Here is a 23,628-nt window from a genome sequence, read left to right on the forward strand (position 1 = left end):
TTAGTAGTAAATATATATATATATATATTATCCCGAAAGCAAATACAAAGTTTCTGGATCCAGGCAGACTATTCTTTTTTAGAACAATAGCATATCAGTTTCCAGCATTCTATGCTCCCATTCAGAGCAATGTGAAGAGAGCTAGATATTGGCATCTGTAAGTATCAGAAGGGAGATTCAAACCTCACAAGAGAGGAGCTCCCTAATTATTAACCTGGGCATATAGGAACTATTATAGAGCTGCCCTCCTTTTCTCCTGAGAGAAGAGAAACCTCAACTCTGTAATGTAAAATCCTTTGGAATATAAATATATGGTTCCAGTCTTTAGCCCCCTTTAAAATGTTAGTGTTTACCTCCTTGGAGATAAATCCTGGGAATAAATCTCTCACTATCTATTCAGTCATTCAGTCATCTTTTAACTTCCCAAATTTGTCTTTTAACCCAAATTACAACTCTGTCTGTACTCAGAAAACCCTAGCTATGCAGAGATATGAAAATATTCACATTATTTTTCACACTGGTAGTACTTCCTTTATATATACAGGAAAAAAAAGTAATTTATATTTTCTGAAATGATATATAGTTCCTCAATATAAAAATTTATCTTTTTCTTTTAGAGTCTCATTTGAGAAAGCTAGTAATGTTGAGATGTACTTTAGTCATTAATACATATACTGTATTAAACTGCATTTGTATATAATTTGCCCATGTGTTACCTTGGTTAAATGTTTGTATTAAAATGAATATACTTTCAGAAGTTTCCTGAGGTCACCTGTGACTTTCATGTGCTACTGACATTCTCTTTGAATTACCTCAGATGGTAGCTATGTCACCCATTTTCCATCTTTCTACATTTAATGCCTGGCATAGTTCTTTGCCCACAGTAGGTCTTTAATAAATGGTTACAGAATAAATGAATACATTAAAGACTTTAGTGACAAAAGTATATTAACATTAAGTGGTTAATTTTGTTGAAGAAATTATCTGTCTAAATTAATTGAAAAGGATAGCTGAGGAATTAGAAAATAATAATATAATGGAGCAAACTAAGAATAATCTACTATGAGTAATAGTTTTTAAAGTTTTTAATATTTAGCTGAAATAATATTGTTGAATTATGTACAATTAGACTGCCCTTCTAAAATATAGTGTCAGTTCTTTGCACTATTTGATCTTGATGAAACTGAATTTGGATAAATTAAATAAAATGTATTTCCTTTATCATATCATATTTTCACTCACTTTAGTATAAATTACAATATCTTTGTATCTATTATTCTGTAATGTAAAATAATAAACAAGTAATACTTTATCATTTATGCTTTTAAAGTAATACCATAAAGAGATGAATAATACTTTGATATTTATGTAATAGCTTTTGCCAAGTTAAAAATCAGAAAAAAATAAGTCATGTACTTATCTTTAGGTCACATATTTTAAAAGATCACTTTGTTTTCTCATTATTCACATGTATTTCTTTAAGTAACATGAATTGAACATGATATTACTATTTATAAAAATAAACACAAAAACAAATCATTACATATAATGACATGATGGCATCAAGCTTTATATTGCAAAGTAAAGCCTTAGATAAGAATATCTTGATTAGAATTCTGTCTAAACTGCTTTATATTTTATAGTTTTAGGGAAGTTTATTTAACCTTACTCAACCTTCTTGTCTTATTTAAAATAGGCATAATAATGAAATATGTCCAACTGTCAAATGAGCAGAAGAATATAAACAGCCTTTATGATGCTTTTTTAGAAAGTCAATGAAGCAAGGAGAAAAATTAGGCAAATGTTAGAAAGGGTACAGAAGGTGGTTTTAAGATGGAAGGAACGTGAATATGAATATGCTGAAGGAAAAGAACTGAGAATAGAAGGGTTAAAAATATAAGAAAGGAAATTAGTATTACATTCGTAACCTGAGGAATTTTTGAGAATGATATCTAGAGCAGTGGCAGAGAAATTCAACTCCATTAGATTTTATGAAGGTTACTTTTCCTCTGAATTACCAGAAGCCAGGAAGGAGGACCCTTTTCCACTGAGAAAGGTGCAATGTAGATATGTTTGTGGAACCAGGGTAGGGCAGTGAATCAAGGGGTTTCTGCCTATTCTCCTCTATGAAGTAGGAAAGATGGTTATCTGTAGGATACAGGGGAATGTTGAAGAGAGATCATAAGAAAGAATCTAGAGAAAATTTTTAGAACTCTTTAGAATCTGAAGGACATTTGTTTTTTTTAATTTTTATTAACTATTTAAGAAGTGTGTGTAAGAAGTAGTGGGGCATAATTGATAAGGAAAGAACTTAGAAAGGTAATAATGATTTTGAACATTAAGCATAAAATCTGGCTTTTTTATTTTTAACAAAAATAAGGATCTACATACTATGTATTTTTTAAATGTATGGGTGATGTGAGAGTATTTATTTCAAGGCATAAACATTATCTAGAAAGGCTTTTTATGAGTACATGAGAGAGGGCATTAAAAGTTAATGATGTTTATTTGCTTTTGTTTTTTGAATTTTTATAAAGTGATGAATAAGACAGACCACATTGTCTAGTGTATTAAGAGAAAAGAACACCATATAAGGCCTTCTGGAAGTTGTTGTCTTTCTAAAACAATCCCTTCATTTATTTATCAAATCTTTATTCCTTTTATTATACGTGTTCTTTCACACATAGATATCTCCTTTACCTAAAATATGTTTGCTTTTTCCTTATATTCACTGCTACCATTTTCTTGTAGGCCACCATAAACTTCTACAGAGCCACTACAGTGGTCTCCTAATTTATTTTCACATGTTGATTCTTGGCCCTGCTTTCATCAGTTAGACTGATCTCTCAAAGTTAAAATCTGACCATGCAACTCTCTCGGGTAAAAATCTTCAATGGCTTCCTGTTATTCTTATACTAAAGTCCAGACCATCTATCATGGCCTATTGCACCTCCCTGATCTAGTTACTGCTCTCTTTCTTCAGCCTCTTTTTGAGTCATATGCTCTTCTGATCATTCTAGATGTGCTCTCTTTGGCCTAAGGTCTTATCTCTGCCGTTTCTCTACTGAGGTTCTCTTAGTTAACACTATGCCTGGCTGGTTCCAATTTATTCATATTAATTTAATTCTTATTTTTTAAAAAATAATTATGTTTATGTTTTATTTCAAAATTTATATCACTGTTATAATAAATACATTTTGATGTTATTCTAGATGTTATTCATTTGGCTTGCTCATTACTTTAGAAATAGTATACTCTGGAAAAAAATAATAAACAAATAGAGTGAATTACTATAAATAATATGATTAAAGAAGAAGTGAGGTAGGGCAATCCTCAGATTTAACTAAAAAAGTAATTAAAATTAAACAATACTTGCTATTTGTTTACTTTGTCTCTTTTTCATCAAAATAAATAATTATATTTGAAGGTAAAAAGTAATTCCAGTCATTTGAATTTCTTGATTGTATTTCTAACAAGTTGAAATTGGAACTAAAAATAATCATAGCAAAAGTCTAACCTAATTTTTAAAATATTTATGTAAATTGAATAAAACAATTACTGAATTTTTACCAGCACAAAATTAACTTCTGGTATCGCTGAGCTGTTATATGTAAAACTTTAATTCTTAAGAAGTATTTAGGGCACTCTTGACATTTGCCTTCAAAATAAAAATTGATAGTTTCTGTAGTTATCAACTACTTCTATTATTGAAAATTACATTTAATAACCTCATAAATGTTTTGAAGAATAAAAAGAAATAACAGAGGCTTTTCGGGCTAAGAAAGAAAATGGATGCCCAAGTGGAAGGACAAGGCCCTACAAGACTTTTCTTCCCTGTGTCTTTTCCTTTGCTTTATCCATGGATTGACTTCTATATCCAGATTTCTGGTTTTAGCGTAGTCATGTTTTTCGATTTCTGGTCTCTCCTCTTAATTTAGGTTTTACTTGAGCCACCAATAGGTCAGCAAACACATTGTCAGATGGTTTAAAGAAATACTTTTGACTTTTCTTTCTCCTTCCCTTTAATTGCTAAAGGAAGGCATTATAGAGGAGTAATAACTTTAGGGTCACACATACTTAGGTTTGAATTTATTTTTAATCCTGTAATGATTATATGACCTTGCAAGTTATATCATTTTTCTCCATTTTAGTATCCCCTCTGAATTGGGAATTATTGTATCTACTTGATAGAGTTTTATAATTAAATACAATCATATATATAAAGTGTACAGCCCATAGTTTAGTGCCCATACAGGATGGTTTTATTATTTTTAACCACTTCGTGTAGAAGTATACTACTGCCTTCATTTCTTTATATTTTCCATTATGAAATTTGCTGAACTTCTTATCAAAATTTCATTAAAATTTGATTGGCTCTTTTTACCATGTGGTATCATTAAGAATTTGCTCCAGAATTCTTGATGAAGAAATATGAGAATAGATATTTTTGAAGAATAAACCTATATACAATTGATAAATATCTGACATATTGTGTGTGAGAGTCACTGTGCCAAACCAAAATGAATAAAACCTGATCCCAGTCAAAAAAAAAAAAAGAAAGAAGAAAAGAAAAGAATTTGCATGATATATTTTTTTTTGAGCCAGACTTATCCTATTATGAAAGATTTGGATCCAGAGTAAAATGATCATTTGATTAATAAATAGTAAGTTCTTTAATTAATCCTTAAGAAAGAAAGTTCCCTCAGTGAGCTTAGACCCTCTCCATATGTAAAGAAATTTGAGAAGGCTTCTGAATAGCTTCAAGGGTGGAAAGAAAAATTTTTTTTCATCTTACCAGTATCCACAATAACTTATACTGTAGAAAGTAAATTTTGTCTTGAGTACTGTTTCAAGATACTGGTAGAAATAGTTAAGTCAGAATTACATTGAGCTTGACTAGTATTACATTAAACCTTTATGTAATTAAGAATGGTAGGGTTCTAGAAAGTTGAAGACAGAAAAGCAAATTGATATAATTGATAAATATAACGATCTCACAGAAATATTTTAATGCTTTAGTTTTTCTTCTGCTTTTCAAAATTGTATCATCTTTATATTGTAGTCAGAGCCATATTCTAAAGAGTTTGAATCTTTATGACAATAATAAATTTAGTTCTGAGTTGTATTTAATAAAAATATCCATCAACTTCAAAGTTCTCTGGATGAGTTTTGAGGAACATATTTTTAATAGTTTCTCATTCTTTTCAAAATATTAGCTAAAATTTTTGAAATATTGATGTGTTTGTAAAATGGATGCTCAATATAGTCCATATAGTCCATGAAGACTTTAAAAAAATAGCTTATATCTCCATTAATTGACTTTATTCACAGTTTTATTTTTCACTACCAAAATTACTAAATTCAAATGAAAATTTCACAGTTTTCTAATTATTTTAAATATTTAGAGTTGTGTTTAAAAACTGCCACCTCTCTTATAAAAAGATTATTAGGTCAACAAATATTCTGAACATGTGTTTTACCAAATCTTTTTTATCAAGTATACATCCTAATGTCCATACATACCGCACAGTTTTTGGAAAGAGTCAGAACCTATAATAGATTTATTTTAGTCATTGTAATAAGATAAAATAATATTTGAGAAATTTTTTAAAATGAATATCATCTGTCTGGTATCTCATTTTCTCCAGTCTTTCTCCATTTCCTTGGTCAGCGGGTAAACATCACTGGAAATGTGCCATAAAATTATAATAAATGATCCAGGTGTACTTGAAATGTAATATAACTTAAACAACAGTGTTTGGAGCTCTGTATGTTGTTATGATTTTCTTCAATTATGAAGAAAATTTTCTTCAATTATGTTAAGATCTAAATTTTCTTCAATTATGTTAAGATCTTCTTTAGGTAGTAGTAAGGCCTTTACAGATTAACTTAATTTCAGCATTTAAAAGCATTTAACAATCACTTCTCTGGAAAATGAATTTCAGCTATTGATTCACAAATCTTGGCACTCTGTAAATTTTGTTGACAATCTCATTATATCATGCTCTTTAGGCTATAGTTTTGTTTTCTGAACTGTAAAAGTGTTGGCCTTTTTTTTTTTTTTTTTAAGGCTTTTTCTTTAAAATGCATTTAGATCCCCATATGATCTTTCCAGGAACCAAATGTTTTATGCCTCACTGTATTTGGCATATTTCAAACACTGAGAGCTGACATTTAAGAAAATCATGAAGAATGACTGTTACAAGCACACTGGAATTGCTATATATACTTTGAAATCAAGATATAGTTTCACTTTTCCCCCAAATAATTAGGTCTCTATCATATTTAGAAGAATCAGTTTCAGTCCAAGGATGAGAAAGCCTGAAAGACTATGTAAGGGAAAAAATATTTTTTCTTTATAATAAAAACATGAAAATTAGCAGCTCCTTCATTCTATATATGTGGCTTAGGCTGAGATTTCCTTTGGATCCTACATAAAATGTGCAGTCAGACTTTGAGAAAGTTGGTAATGGGAATTTTTTTTTTTTTTATGAAACCAACATTCCTGAAGTAATTGCACACACAACATCAGAATTAATCTAAACTAACTATTCATAAATCCACAGTTTTTCCTCAAAATAGTGCATATTTCATGAGTAGAAAAAATGAGAATAATAGTAACTAACAAGATTTATTCCATATTATTTGTATATTTTAATTTTTAATTTATGAACTTTGATTTTATTTTTATCACTTAATTATTCACTAATTCAATAAATGAGAAGTGCTAAAATTTTGGATATGTTTTAAGATAAGACTTATAGAATTTTATATTATTTTATATTATTTTATATAGACTATAAGAGAAAGGAGTGGAGTACAAGGTTTTTAGCTTGAGATAATGGAAAAATGAGATGTTATTACTGAGATGTGGAAAACTAAAAAAAAATACATTAGGGATTAATCAGATTTTTTTTTAGACAACTTACTAAACAGTATAGTGTAAATGTTGAATAGGCATTTGGAATAGTGAAAGCTAGAGATTTAAATTTGGAGTCATCAGTGTATAGATTTGATTTGATTTGATTTGATTTTTGTGTCTAATTTTTTTTTTGTATTTTATTTGGTTTTAGTATTGATTCATTTTGTATATCTTTATTATTTTCTATAATGGCAAATAATCTTGCTTTTTATTTATAGTTATGATATATTTCCTTTTAAAACATAAAGCAAGAAGAGTGAGATGATTTTTAAAAATGTATTAATTGTGAAAATGCAGATATGGCAAAAAATCAAGATAGTGATTTTCTAGTCAGACTGGTTTCTCTCACTAGTCAGTAGAATGTATGTGTCTGTTAAAATGGCCCTGCTGTGAATATCAAATGCTGACCAATAAAATAGCCTAAATTATAATGCCATCAGTGATTTACAGAACATAAAATTCAGAGATATGTGCTTCCAGAGTTGGTTCAGTTCTTCAATGAAGTATGCTCTTAACATCTTTTATCATCCTCAGCTCGTAGGCTGTTGTCATTCACTGTGTCAGCTTAAGGTCCAAACATGGCTTCTTTAGCTACCTACATCTTACTTTTAGCAAATATTCTCAAAAACAGAAAAGAAAACAAAAGAGGGCTCTTTTCATAAGCCTTTCCTGATGGGTTTTTCTCCTATGGTCAGGATGGGAAATATTTTTCAGAAGCCTTTTGTTGGCATCACATGTCTGTGCCAGGAACCAAGGACAAAGACCAAATATCTATTTTTTATTATACCACAGCGATTTTGAATTTTTGACATTGGATGAAAAATGTAAGGTATGCTTATAAATTTTTTTCTTAAAAGTGGCTTTGTCTACATTTTATTCATAAACTTATTAGAGACAGAACACTCTAATAATATTATTTTTCTGAAAGAGTTATTCTATATTTCTAACCCCTGAAAAGATGTTAAAAAATTGAGTCTAATTTTCTATTGTGAATATGCAACTATGGATATAGCTACATAATGAAAATTTAATATAATCTTATGAAAATGAGAACATTTATTACTATAATTCATTTGTCTCCAAATTCTTCATAAGGTAGGTCTCATTCTAGGTTTTGAATTGTGTTTATTTATATAATTTAAAAATTAATAGAAAATCATAATAGTTATGTTTTTGAGATAATTTTTTCAAAACTTACTCTCTTTTACCTTTTTTTTTCATTTTTTAAAGGTAATTGCTATTTATTTTTCTTGGACTTTAAACCTTTGAATAAAGTTCAAAGCAGGTACATATATTTAGTAATATCTCGTTTAATCCTTTTTTGGAAAATTAACTATTACACACCATGAGTGAAACTTATAAATATTACCCTAAAATGATTTTATTCACATTTAACATTTATTTTAATGTAGTTTCAACTCATAAACAATTACACAAGGAATGAGTAGATTTGGAACTTTTAAATGTAAATAAAGACATTTGAATCACTTTTGAATTATTTTACTGGCAGATTGTTTTTTTGGATACATAAGCTGTTTTTACCCAATGGTTATTTAAAATAATAATTCTTCAAAGTCTTAAATAGAAATATTAATATTTTCAAAGGTTGAATGGAATACACATGAAACCCCATAGATATAATATTGTGACTTCAAAGAGTTTGGCTTGGTTACTATAATCAGAACCAACTAGAAATACAATTTTCACTAACATAGCTCTGTTTAAAATGATACAAATTAATTCAAAAATAAGTTTTTATTTAGTACAATGATTATACATTTATATTTTTTTGAAAATTGACAAAAACTTACTAATTTAAATAATTTGTTGTGAGAAACTTTAAATAATATTGGGTTAAAAGACTTTTAGCCTTGAAATCCTAATCAACTCAAGTTTCAAATGCTTCTTGGAGATATTTAAAGTAAAAATTAATGGTAATGTTAAGTGAAATATTTTATTGTAATTTTAGTCATATATTGTAAGTAAAAATTTAGTCATAGGTTCTGAAATAAAAGATAGATACTTCCTGGTTCTGCCCCTAAATCAACTGTAATTGTTGCACTTGATGAAACATCAATTTGAGATTTTATGTGTTGTGTCTATCTAAAATTATGTGCAAAATAAAAAAGAAAAATAGTTAATCTAATTAAGTTTTATCATATACTAGGCACAATTTGAAGTCCTTTACATTTGCAAACTCTTTGCAGTAACCCTTGGAGATTTCTAGCGGGTAATTAACTCATCTAAAGACCTAACAGCTAGTTAGTGTCAGAACTAGGATTCTAACAGGCAGTCTGACTTCAGAGTCCATTTTCTTAACCATTGCTCCTTGTCGTATCACATTGCACATCTATAAATAGATTAAATTGTATTTAATTTTAAAATATATGATTTTCTAGTTTCATTTCTTTGTTGTGGATTTCTAATTTTCCCAGCATCATTTATTGAAGAGAGTCTTTTTTTCTCTATTGTATACTTTTGTATTCCTTTGTCGAAAACTATTTGCCCATATATATGTGGGTTTATTTCTGGGCTCTTGATTCTGTTCCACCATGTACCAAAATTAACTCAAAGTGGATCAAAGATCTAAACATAAGACATGAAACAATAAATTGCATGGAAGAAAACATAGATAATAAACTCATGGACCTTGGTTTTAGAGAAAATTTTATGGATTTGACCTCAAAGGCAAGGTAAGTAAAAGCAACAATGAACGAATGAGATTATGTCAAGCTAAAAAGCTTCTGAACAGCAAAAAAAAACCATCCACAAAACAAAGAGGCAACCAGCTGAATGGGAGAAAATATTTGCAAGCAATACCTCCATTAAGGGGCTAATATCCAGAATATATTAAGAACTCATACAACTCAACAACAAAAGAAAAACAAACAATCCACTTAAAAAATGGGCAGAGGACCTAAGCAAACACTTCTCCCAAGAAGACATAAAAAATGGCCAACAGACATATGAAAAGATGTTCAAGTTCCCTAGATATTGGAGAAATGTTAATCAAAACCACTGTGAGATACCACCTCACAACTGTAAGAATGGCTCTTATCAACAAGACAAGTAATAAATGTTAGAGAGTTTGTGGAGAAAAAGGAACCCTCATACACTGCTGGTGAGAATGTAAATTGGTACAGCCACTATGGAAAACAGTATGGAGTTTCCTCAAAAAATTAAGAATAGAGTTATTCTATGACTCTGCAATCCCTCTTCTAGGCATCTACCCAAAATATTTGAAAACATTTATTATAAATATATACAATGGACTGTTATTCAGTCATAAGAAGAGATGAAATACTGCCATTTGTGACAATATGGGTGGATCTTGAGATAATCATGCTAAATGAAATGTCAGGCAGAAACGGTTGAGGTCCATATGATTTCAGTCATGTGGGATATAAAACTGAAAGCAACAAATCATAGACAGACAACAATTCAGTGGTTACTCGAGGGAAAAAGGTGAAGGGAGGGGTAGATAAGGATAAAGGGAGTCTAATATATGGTGACAAAAGGAGAGTTGACTGGGTGGTGAACATACAGTGCAGTATACAGATGGCATATTGAATCGTACAATTGAAACCTATATAATTTTATTAACCAATGTCATTTCAATAAATTTAATTAAAAATAAAATAATATATATATGATTGTCTTTTTAATAAACATCATTTTAGATTAAGAACATGTTTATGAAGCCTTAAATCCAAATAATTGGATTACATGATCACTAAGGGCCCCATCTTTAAAACCCTATGATTATTTTAATACTTTAAATTATGAACTATAAAATCAAGCTAGCAAAGTGCAATTGTCAGGAGTCTTAATATCACAGCAGTCTTGTCAGGATTAGAGATAGGGATTTCAGAGTTACTAAGTATGTAGAGTGAATTACTAAATGAAACCTCCCGAGAAGAATGTTGTTCTGTTCGTGGTGACTTGTAAAGTACAGTCAGTGAGTTAAATATAAAAACATGTCATGCAAGCCAAGAAAATAAAGGAATAGATGCTTATAAAATATTGCTGAGTGGTCAAATGTGATAAGATGAAAAACATTAAAAATGTATTTGGCAATGACAGGTGCATTGTGGAGTTATGGGGAAAGTTTCCCTAAATTGAGTAGCTTTTAAGAAAACAAGAGCGAGCAAATATAGAATACAAGTATAGAAAACTATTGACAAATTTTTTAGTAAAGAATAACATACAGGATACTTGGAGAATCTCTGGGATCTAGGAAGAAGTTTTGTTTGTTTTTTTAAGGTAGGGAATACTAAAATATTTTGCTGATGAGAATGAGCCAATAGGGAGAGAGATAGTAATGAAGCAGGAGAGAGGACAATCATTGCATCAGTACACACAGTTCATGAGAAGCATTAGGATGAGTGGATATGTTGGCTTTATAAGAACAGGCATTTGTTTTATTATAATAGGAGGGAAAATAGAGTGTGTGAGTACTGTTGAAGGTAGTTGATTTGTGTTAGAAAGATGAGAACATTTCTGCCACTATTCTTACTTGAGTACTTCCAGAAATGGACTCTGAAACAAGGATTTAGTACAATTTATTAAGGGATTGTTTTCAGAAGATATTAGTAAGAAAGTAAGGGGGAGCAACAGGTAAGAAAAAGGAGGGTACAAGGTTGTGATTTTGTATGAAATCAAAGACTAACTGATCCCAAAGGGAGTTCTATAAATTGCACTTTGGAGCTGTCAACCCTTGAGGCAAAGGAGTTGGGACTGTGTAACTCCACATCTGTTAGTAATTGACTGCAGCCTTGCTTGGGAGTGGAAGTAAAACTTAAACTCCCAAGTACTTCTTGCTGCATTGGCACAGTAGCACCAGTGCCCAAGGACAATCATCTGTAGGTCACAGGGACAAACCTTTAGTAGCTAAGCATTCAGCAGCTGGAAAAATAGCTTCAGGAGCTGTACAAAGGATTGTGAGGTCTTGACAGTGCCCTAATGCATTTGCAACTGTCAGATTGTTTCTGATTTTTTAAGGAAATAGAAAGCAATATTCAGTTGAAGGGTTTGAGATGAGGAGGAAGTTTAGGATTGAAGGAAGATGCAAAATATTCCTTATAGAGAATGGGAAAGCATATGTGCTACGGAAGTGGAGTTGGCTTGTCAGCCATTACTAAGTGCCATTAGAGATTTGTTTTCATGAATTTAGAATGTTTTCAGTAATCATGGTCATGTAGTATTATTCCAGCAATGTTCACATATTCAGGGTTGAGATTTGTTTTCAAATCATTAAAGAAAAAAATGTATGTAAGAAAGTAAGAAGCCATATGATCTGGGCTGGCCAAGGAGTGAAGTATGAATTTGAAGGGGATGATGTATAGTGAAAACTAGAGAGACAGAAGTACAGAAGGTTTAGAGATGTTAGTAGATAACAAAAATTAGAAAGAATAAAGGATGGTATCAAAATTTTGATGGCACAAACCTCAAAAGAGCTGGGTTTTTGACAAAGGGTAAATCGTGGTTCGGCAGTGGTACTTCTGTTGCCTGAAGGTTGTGAGAGAACCAGTACTAGAATTTCTGTAATCATCATGGAAAGCACTGTCAGCAAAGGAAAATTTTACTTAGAGTGTGAAGGTGGCAGAATCACGCAGGGATAAAGTTTAGGATACAGGAGAATTTGTTGGTATTGGACTATGAGTTCAAAGGACAGGATGAATTTTTAGGGAAGAAAAAAAATGGTGGAAAGTTGGATTGGATAACCATTTTAGTTGTCTAAATTCATTATTTCCTATCTTCTCACAGTCAATTACCATATTAGTCAATAGAGTCCTACCTAGTAGCTATGGAAAAGTTCCCTAGATGAGTGACAACACTACTTACATTCTACCTTAGATACATACATGTTCTCCCCAAATTCTAGAAAATAACAAGACACATAAATCTTAAAAATCACAACTCAGGCTATTTAACTATATACTGATTCATAAACAGAAACTAAAATATACTGTAATTGAAGGTAATAAATTGATAATCACTGATTGTTAAAATCATCATAAAGGTTATAGACTATTCATATGGACTGAAAAACTTACCAACATTCTCTGGGTACATATCAGTTTCCTCTAATTCCAAAGAAATACTTCACTTAAGTAAAATAACAATATGGTAACACGTTTTGAACCAGCTTTTCTCATTCTTCTGTTTTCTTAGGAGTGCTTTCTAACAGTAGTATTTGTTCTAAAATATTTTTTTTTATCTCATATAAAAATTGATGAAAGCGTAAGTCATAGTTACTTAAATAAAAGACTATGTATTAAATTACTGGATTTATAATTAAAATGTGCAGACAGTATAGCGGAATTTTAAGTGTCTTGAGCTGCTCAGTTCACACTTGAAAATTTCCTAATCTATATTTTTCTTGGCTGAGTCCAAATTGTTGTTGGATTTTTCCACTACATACAATTATAAATTTTTTAAATGTCTGTCATCAAAGCCCCTGGCACTTTATAAATGTGCTATTTGAGCATGCATTCTAGAATAATCTGGAATGTTGTCTGTGGAAGTAGATATTTTATATCAGACACTTTAACATGCTAATACAAAATCCTCTCAGTTCCAGAACCAAGATTGATAGTCTCAGGTTATAATTTAAAACTTTTTAATTATGAGATTAAGAAAACAAGCCATGAGCATAAAAATTTAAAATTTATCAGTAAAAATATTGGCATAACTGGATATTAATATTTAACATATACCAAGATGTAAGTCAAAAAATGGCACTTTTTTGTAATAGTTATTGTCATTGCAGTTCTCTGGTTTTTCTGCCTTCTTTGAATTTACCACACCTTGTTCAATAAACTGTAGAATGATTTCTAAAATTGGTAGATCTCCCATTCAGTAACTTTCATAATGTAATATAATGAAACAGCAAATATGTAACATCTCAGTAGATCCGTTAATACTCATAGGACCCCTCTTACTAAAATGATTATGCCCATTTGTTTCTACTAGATTTTCTCTTTTTGAAAAGTGTTTTATTTTATTTTTCATTTTTTTTCCTGTTAGCCTTTCTGTGCTTTTTTTTTTTTTCTTTTACCTGACAATACACAATATAAGTGCTTTTTCTATTACGTATATCTTCCCTAGCCTGTCATGTCTCTGTTAACTGTGCATTTGTTACAGGAAAGTTATAAATTTAAATCGCCATTTTTTTCCTCTGTGGTATATGCTTTTGAGGTCTTTTAACAGAAATCTTTTTAAACTGAGTAGGAATATATTTTTTTCCTTGATTTCCTTTTGTTTCCTACATTTTCTTTGTCTTGTAGTTTTACAATTCACTTTAATGTCTTTGGAGAATATTTTGTTTTCTTTATATAATAAGGCAAATTTCAACGTCATTTGCTAAATAACTCATCTTTTTTCCTCCATAATTGTGCTGCCACACTATCTTTATCTGTTTCTGTGCTCTCTCTTCTGTTCCATGGACATACAATTTCTTACTCTACTATTAATTACCACATTACCAGAACATGTTTAATATCTGGTAGAGTGAGTCTATCCATTTTGATCATCTCTTTCAAAATTACTCATGGATTTTTACTATTCTTTCACATAAATTTCAGAATCAGTTGATAAAGTTCTTCTAATATATTTCTTATCATTTTGAGATAAATCTTAAGTAATCATGATATTTATGTACCATTGGATTTTGCTATTTAACAGTTTATCTAGGATTTTTATATAAGTTCTCAAGTAAATTAATCTAACTTATTTTTCATTCTCTTAAACTATCTTTACCTAGTAAGTTATAGTAGTCACATAAAATGTTTTTCTTCTTTTCTGTTTAGACCTACCCTATATGAGAAAAGAATTATTGTTACTTAAATATTAGATAGCACTTATTTGTAATATGTTTTGGGGCTGGAGACTATTTTGGAGATGTAGCAACAGATGGATATGTGTGTATATTCTATTAGTTACTGATTCTTAATTTAATTTCATTATCATCAGGGAATATATTCTGACCGATGTTGATTCTTAGTACTTTATTGAGGCTACCCTTTGACTTAAAATGTGATTGATTTAAGATTTGCTATTTTGCTACTTAGAGCTTTTATAAATCTACAAAATTTGGTTTATTTATTATATTGCTTAAATTTTTATAACATTTACTAATTTTTTTCTCATTAACATAATCCTAAGAAGATCATATTTAAATTCCTAGTAACAAATTTAATTGGGAACAATAATATCTCGTAGGGCTTCTGTATTAAAAAGCAGGCTTGAAATAGAGATCTTAGGTCATTAATTAGGCCTACCCACTGTCCATATAACAACTAGCTTTTGAGCACTATCTATGCAGGGTGACTTCAAATTCTTGGCTGGATAATTACAGTGGACTTTTCACTGTTCCATATGACGAATTCAAGAAATCATAGTGCTCTTCAATAGCTCTTACTAATTGATAACTTAGGAGTCATAGGTTATTCTTTTCTTGGTTCTATTTAACTCTGAAAAGATCCTAGTGAGATTTTTTATTTATTGTGGAGGTGAGTAAACTAAGGCTTATGAAGGTTAAATTACTTGTACAAAATTAAATAAAACCTGTCTGCGTCTTAATGTTTCATTGCCTCACTTGGTTCCATTTATTGGAATTTTTAGTAAGTACAGATGTGTTTTAAATACCCAGTCATGCATTTTTTATGTTTTAGTTATTCTTACAACCAGTTTATAAAAAAGTGTTTATTTACAGATTGGGAATGATGAATGTTTCTGTTGCAAGTTGTTGAAACAAGAGGTGATGATACCATATGGCATGAGAAAGAGTATAACAGCAATTCAACTTGTCAAAACATATTTGGCAAGAATACCAAAAAGTTATTAATTTCCTAGCTTATTTTTCTTACCCTAAAAGTTTGTGTATCTTCTGACTTAAAAAAGAAATTCCGAAAGAATGCAATATATTCTTTAATGTACTTCATCTCCTTGCATTTTATCAGCCCTATAGTCACATGTTCTAAAGAGTCACATGTTCTAAGACTCTGTGTTAAGTCTTAAAAATATTGGACTGCCTATAGTGAGTCAGGAAACATTGTGATATTAATTATAAGCATCAATAAGTAAAAGATGTCAAATTGTTGCTAATATTTTATGGATCTTGAAATATTACTGACTAAAGCTACAGTTTAGATTGATTATAAGATAAAAATTATTGAAAAAAATACACTACTTTATATAACTACCTTGTCAATTATTTTATCTTTTCTATTCAAGATTTCAAATTTTCAAAACTAGAAAAAAATGTTCAATTTTAGATTATATATCTCTTAATGAATTTTAATGAACATCTCCCATATGATTTTATGTCTTTTATTCATTATGTTATAGTCAAATGATTATATTCAGTGAAATATTGAAGTAACTTAGTGGACTTTTCAACTCTGAGGATACATATATTTATGACTTAAATTTAGATTTCTCATGTAATCCAGAGAAATCTAGGTTTCAGTTTTAATGTTCATTAGAATTGTGTATATACCCCATTTCAATTGAGAATATAAAAGTTTATAGCATTTACTAAGCCTAAAAGTCTGTAAACTGAGGCTTTTAAAATGTAAATATTAAAGATCATATCTGAAAGAAGCAGTGACTTGCTCTTTCTCTTCAGATTTCTATTTAATATATGAATTTCCAAAACACTTAAAAGGAAACCTAATGTAGCGTTGTGTTCGTATTTTTTCCTATAGCCTTTTTTTGAGGTCATAAAGTCAATATACAACATAAGTGTAATAACAAATATTTATATAGTACTTTTGTGTATTAAATTTTTGCATATTTGCACACTTTTGTGTATTAGATAAAAGTGTCAAGCCGTTTTATATAATGCACAAAATAGCCCTAGGAAGAAAGTTTGTGTTTATCCCCACTTCACAAATGAGGAATGTGAGGCTCAGAGAAGTTAAATAATTAGCCCAAAGTTACAAAGTTAGTAAAGTGCTCAGCTGGCATTCAAACTCAGGTAGGCTCATTCAAAAGTCCATACATTCAGTCACTATGGTAGACTACCTTCCATATATTTATATTAATAAGTAATCATACAGTGGTATTGTTTACTTGTAACATAAGGTTCCAAATTTTATATCTATTTGCATCAAACCTACCAATTCATTTTTATAATAGATGGAGATACTAAGATATAATGTTTGTAGCTGTCTCTGTGTACTATAATAATTCATCATTCATTCTCATAATTAATACACTTAATTTTTTCATATATAAATTAGTTCTTTAACCATATTATATTGAGGTATAAAAATTCACACAAAATTTTTGAATCGTGGAGATAATATAATTAAAGTTTTATCTGTCATTGATTTAATATTTATTTATCCTGATTTATTATATTCAATTCTGCCTAATTTCAGGCTTACCCAATTCATCGGTGGTGTGAAATCTGTGATTAAAATTTAATATTGGTTTGTGCTCTCAAATCTGTAGTATTATTATAAGGACATTGAGGCATGGGAATGAAAGTGTTTATGATATATTTTAAGCCATTTATTTTATTTACTTGGTTCATTTCATTCTCTTAATGAATTTCATATGAACAAAATGTAGTAATATAGCTTTTATTTAATAGTAATAAAATATTTAATAGTAATAAAATTCAGAGTAATATTTAATAGTAATAAAATTCAGAGTTGAAATATAATCATATTCTCTGCTGTTTATCATTTTTACATTTATATTATATGACTATTTTTCTCAAAATTTTTAATACTTTAACACTTAGTGATTTAAATATATGACCATAATGAAACATTCATATTTTAGTCAGAAATATTGAATTACATTCTAAATGACTTTTCCTTTTAATCTTCTCATAGTGGTTAAAAGAGAGAGAGAGAATGTAAAATAATAATGTAGTTTTAGGATGGTATAGTTCCACTAATATAAAATACGCTAGAAATGTAAAGCAGTTAGGATTTCTTTCATAAGTGTTTCTAGTTGATTGAGCATTTTCCTCAGTGAGGTGTAAACACAAAATGTTTTGATTTTTCTCTGATCATACTCTTTTAGCTATGCTCTCTTAGATATTTCTTAACCACTGGATAGCAGATTTCTTAATGTTACCTTAGATGTTGATACTTTGCCAGTCTATTCTGGTTAGTAAATGCCTGACCAATTTAAAGCTCCAATAACATATCCCATTTCAAACATTCTTCCTCTACTGCCTGCTAAAATTTGTGACTGGAGGATTCATATAAGTAAAGATGTCTCTTTCCTCTTTTCACTATTTCTTATGTTCTGTGAATATTGCAGTCCTAAAGGGCCTTGTCTGTACTCTTCTAGTCTGAAAGACTGGGACGACCCCGGGGACTGGTAATGTGGCAAAGCAGTGTCTCAGATCATTTTGAAGTAAGGTCTATTAGCTTGAGTTGCTGCTGGCTCCTTTTAGAATATGGCCGACTAAATCCTCTTAGTCCTCAGTTTGGGAGCCTCCTCATTGATTGAGAGGCAAAAAGGAAACCTGCTCAACATACAGATGCAAAAGTATTTATCACCTTTTTTCCTTCTATGAGGAATAAAGAATAATTTTATCTTGAAACACTCAGCCATATTACTTTTATCATTCCTACAGTAACCCAAACCAGATTCATAATTAGTTTTATATCAGAAAAAGTAAATTCAGCTGCATAGTGAACCTGGAAATATTGGGATACTAATCAGGGTATATATCATGATCGCTCTTTTTCTCACTATTAAATATACAGTTCACTCACTAAACCAATTAGCTAATTCCTGAACAATTTCAGAGGATCTCAGAATGTATTAATCTTGAAATTGATGGAATCAACAATTCTGCCTGAGTCATTCCTTTTCTTTACCTGTTGTGACTTATCCATTACCAGACCTTTTGGCCTGAGGATTAAATACTCAAATATGCCTCCCATAACTGGGATACTAGAGAGCTCACAGGATGGGAGTCCAAAAAGGAACCCCGGACCTGGAGTTCAGATGACTAGGTTCTTGTCTCATGCTGAGAGAAAGAATTCAAGGACACAACAAACAACAAGCAGGAAAGTGCAAGTTTTATTAAAGTAAAAATACACACTTAAAAGAGAAGTATGGGCAACTCAGAGAGAGTGAGTTTACCTTGAGCTGTCTGAATTATGGAGCCTTTTTTTTTTCCTGGGGGTAGGGGTATCCCGAGGCTATCCATCCTGCTTCCTGGTCTTAGCTTGTTTCTGCTTGGAATCAAAACAGGGAGATGGCTGAATAAGGGACAAGGGAGAAGTTCCAGAGCCACAGGGAGAGAGCTGAGTAAAGGATTGAGGAAAAATTCCAAAGCCGCATCCTGGAAGGGAGGAGCACTTTCTTAGGCTAACTATCCTGCCTCAACTCCATTTTCCTGTACACCAAATTCTACCCATCCCACTATTTAAGAAAATTATATACTATCTTAATATAATAGAAGGGACATATAATAGGGAAAATTTTAAACTATTTAAAGAATTTATCTCCTTTATATTAAATTTTAGATAAATTTTAGATAAAAACAATATTTTATTTTGAACTCTTGAAGTCAGAGAAAGCATATCTCATAACTAACTGGATTTTTTCCATTCATCATTTGTCTATACTGATATACTATGAGTCTTTACATTATAGCAGTAATTTATAAGTTAATATTTTCGTTAAAAAATCTATTTTCTTTAAGATGTATTTTGAGCTACTCTTCAATGGAGCTAGATGTTAATAGCCATTTTTTTCTTCTTTTGAATTGTTATAGAATATATAAATATATATTTTTTTATCATCTATGTAGAAACCCATAAAAATTTCAATTTTGATTCTAATGATCGCTTTAAAAATATTTATGGCATTACTATTTAAATAAAGTTATTTTATATTAGTAAGAATAAAATAATAAATGACAAAAGAAAATATATTTGCTAAAGGGGGGGTCTTTCTTATATGTTCTTTGACAATTTTATAAGCAAGTTATTTTCAACAAATCACCACTTATAAATTATAAGATAACATGTAAGTTCTTGTTAACATCTGCAAAGAGCATCTCAGGCCTTTATGTCAATATTTTCATAAAACCTTAAAAATAGCTGTGGTAAAATTGGTTTAGTCATCAACCTGGAATGAGATTTTTGTTTATATAGACTTGCATTGGTAAATCAGAATGAAAATTATGTAGTATTAGAAACTAGTTTCATAAATGTGTTTTTTAGAATTAAAAAATAAATAAATAAATCAAGCATGTATAGCTCTGCCAGCATAACTGATGGCTGATTTAATTTGGATTTGGTGGAGAGACATTACAAAACTAGAGTCTCTAAGCCAATAGACTATCTCACAAAATGATAGAAGGCAATGACGTTATAGGTAATCTTTAGTGATGTTTAGATTTTGAACCATTGTACATTAATTATGTCATTCTGGGAATTAAATTAATTAATAGTTCTTTGTCCGTTAGCATGAATTTCTATATTGAATATGAACTCGGAATTTGTATAGCTCAAAGATAAAATTAAGTGCTCTATTAATTATTGCACAGGCTAAGCCACTGTGAAAAATCCTCTAAAATATAGTGGCTTAAACTTATTATGTAAGAATCTGAAAGTAGGTAGTCTAAATCTAATAAGGCAGTTTCATCTCAGTTAACAGCTTTAATTTATGGGGTCTGAGGTTCTACTGTCATTTTATCCTAGCAAAAGGAGGGAAAGATTGTCAAGGGAAGCCCAATTCCAATCCTATAATTGGCAAGACCCAGAAATGTCACAACTGACTTGTGGTCGTATCCCAGTGGACACTAAACACATGGCTATAGTCAATTGTAAGTGAAGGTGGAATTACAGCCTTTGTTATTGAGTGGCACAACTGGCTGGACCCCACAATTGCCAACAAAAACTGCTGAATTGCACCCTAATATCTCTCTTTTGGATATTTTGCATTAAAGTCAAAACATCTCACTTCAGCAGTTATTGTGCAAGTATTTTATTCTGTGAAATGTTTAGATAGCTTAATATAATTTTGTAGAGTATTCTTTCATGTATTCCTATATGTTAACCTCCATAACTTTTTTCACTTGACATTGTACTATAGAAATTAAAGTGGACTCATTCCAGTCATGAACTTGGCATCACAAATGGAATATACTGATGCAGTGGAAATGCATATAATGCAATTCATATCATATTATCATGTAATATAACTTTTCAGTATTAATATAAGTACAGGCACAGTTTATAACTGTTTAACATGATCAGTTCTTAGAAACATTTCTCTCTTTATCTTTCATATCCATAGTGTTATTTAATTAGAATTCCATTTTCTTTCTTATAATTCTCTTTTTGAATGTCCTAGTCCAGCACTGTTTAATAGAGCTTCCTGTGAAGACAGAAATGTTCTAGAACTACACTGCCCAATATGGCAGTTTTGGAAGCTTTTTAGGACTTATAATGTGAACAGTGTGACTAAAGAATTAAATTTTAAACTTTATTTTATTTTAATAAATTTAACTTTAAATTAATTCACGTGGCCTATAGTCGCCATATTAAACAGCACAGCCACTCCCTGCTCCATCTACAAACTTATTTCAACCACATCTATTCTACTGCATAATATTACTCCTGAAACATACTCAAATGAATTTAGCTAATCAACATTTATTATTTGGTGTTTTATTCTTTGAGGGAGAAATACTGTATTTTCAGTGTGACTTTAGCTTTAAATACATAAACACTATATAATATTTACTGAACACAATATGTGTCAGGCACTGTTCTGAGCACTGTATATGTAATATATCATTATCACAAGAAACTTACATTATAATTATCACCATTTTATTGATGCAAAAACTGACACAACCACAGGTTAATTAATTTTGCCTAGATCAAGTAGCTAGTAAATAGCTGAGCTAGAACGTAAACCCCAGGTAAACTGGCTTCAAATCTTAGGCTCTCACTCCATTTTTTACTCTTTCATCATTCTGGAAAAGTGAGGTTTTCATCAGTAGTTCTCTTATTCAAAATGCATCACAGTTGGGGCCTTTCTAAAAGCTTTAGATATGCATAATATCAGAAACTATTGCCTCTGACAAGAGGTAAGAGAAAAGAGCAGACAATTTCTTTTCCTTTTCTGCCCTATCATAATTCACTGAGCAACAGCTATGTTTGTAAAAAGATTATCTAAAATGTTCCCTAACTTGTCTTTACTAATTTGGCACTGGGATCTTATTTTATCAGAATGATACTAAATAAGTAAATATAAGTGATAATGAACAGGTGTTGTATGTTTGTTTCTATTACTACAAAAAGATTATTCATTTTTTTCTTCTCGGTAAACTAACGGAAAAGAATTCTAATATAGTTAGGATCAATTATTTTCAAAGGGCTATAATGTTCAGATTTAACTCAGGTTAATCATCTGCAAGTTAAAATTACTTAGAAGCATACTGTCCATAATTAAGTAATCTTACCTACTAATATTACAGAATAAGGATATCTTTAGATGACATGAAATCTGTCATTTTAAGCATGCCCCCAGGCCTTTTTCAGATTGCTCATGATTTCTCATTCTCTAGAGAAATGCGATCTCTAAGAAATAAATGTCTCTGTCAAGTCACAAGTAATATGAGCACATGATGAAAAAATGGGATGCTTTAGTCTCATAAGGGATATTGCAGTTTTGTAAAATTGACTTTATTCCTTGTTATTTAAGTTCTCATGATCATTTTAAGATTTACCTTCTAGATATAAAGGGAAAGTTATAATGCCTTTTAAGGATTTTAGGGAGGTGGGTGACAGAGGCCTTTGGGGACCAGGAGAATATTTTTCATATGAATTTCTTTGTCATAAAATGCTAATGTTGGTGTTCTTGTCTTTATGTCTATGCATTCTTTAGCTATGAGGATAACAGACCCTTCATCAAGTAAGAATGACCTGAATGGCTGATAAATTTCATTTATCAGTGTGGTCCCATGAAACAGCTATCAGATCAGTACTGAAAAATCATTAGAGCTTCTGTCATTCACATTGAGGCAGAAGAGCAAACTGTGCAGGAAAATAATCAGGCACACAACTTCTATGCAGAATAAATATGCTGCAGGTGTACTGCCAAAGAAATTCTGCTTCACTTCTTTAATTGGATATCATCTGATTTCAGTGCCACAGTTAATAGCAGCTTCATGTGGTACAGACTTGTTTCGCTTTTAGTAGCTTTCTCCTCTCATTGTGATGTGTTCCTCTGTGCTGCATAGTCTTCATTTCTGTTGTTTGTTTGGACATCATTCATCTAAAATTATTTTGTAATTTAGTAGTTTATCTTAAAAATGATCTATGGTTATGAAAGTGCCCAATTGCAATTGATATTAATGAACTTCTTTATTAAATTTCCAAAAAGAAAAATATACCTCCTTAAAAAATTAAATTTTACAAATGCAAAATTATATTTCAATTTGATATATATCACTTGATCAATGATCTAATTGTTTATGAATATATTTTTTAAATTTCTGAAGCAAAGCTACAAGTCTGTACTAATCAAATAAAAATAAACATAGATGTTAATATTTGAGCTTTTTTTCTTTGAACATTTTAAAGTTACATGTACTGCAACAATAAACGTAAAAATTGGCAACCTAATGGGTGACCTTGCTTTAGACTTTCAGTTTGTTCTTCTGGTGAAGAGTCCTTTGCTTTCATTTTTTTTTCCAATGCCATTTC

At 30.3% G+C, this 23,628-nt stretch overlaps 1 protein-coding gene across 1 annotated transcript in view; it reads left to right on the plus strand.

Moving 5' to 3' along the window:
- Positions 1 to 23,628, plus strand: part of ADGRL3 (adhesion G protein-coupled receptor L3) — a 566,410-nt gene that overhangs the window by 500,982 nt on the left and 41,800 nt on the right. The window lies entirely within an intron of this gene.

The sequence above is a fragment of the Pteropus alecto genome, unplaced genomic scaffold, assembly GCF_000325575.1.
Source record: "Pteropus alecto unplaced genomic scaffold, ASM32557v1 scaffold57, whole genome shotgun sequence".
NCBI classification, from domain to species: domain Eukaryota; kingdom Metazoa; phylum Chordata; class Mammalia; order Chiroptera; family Pteropodidae; genus Pteropus; species Pteropus alecto.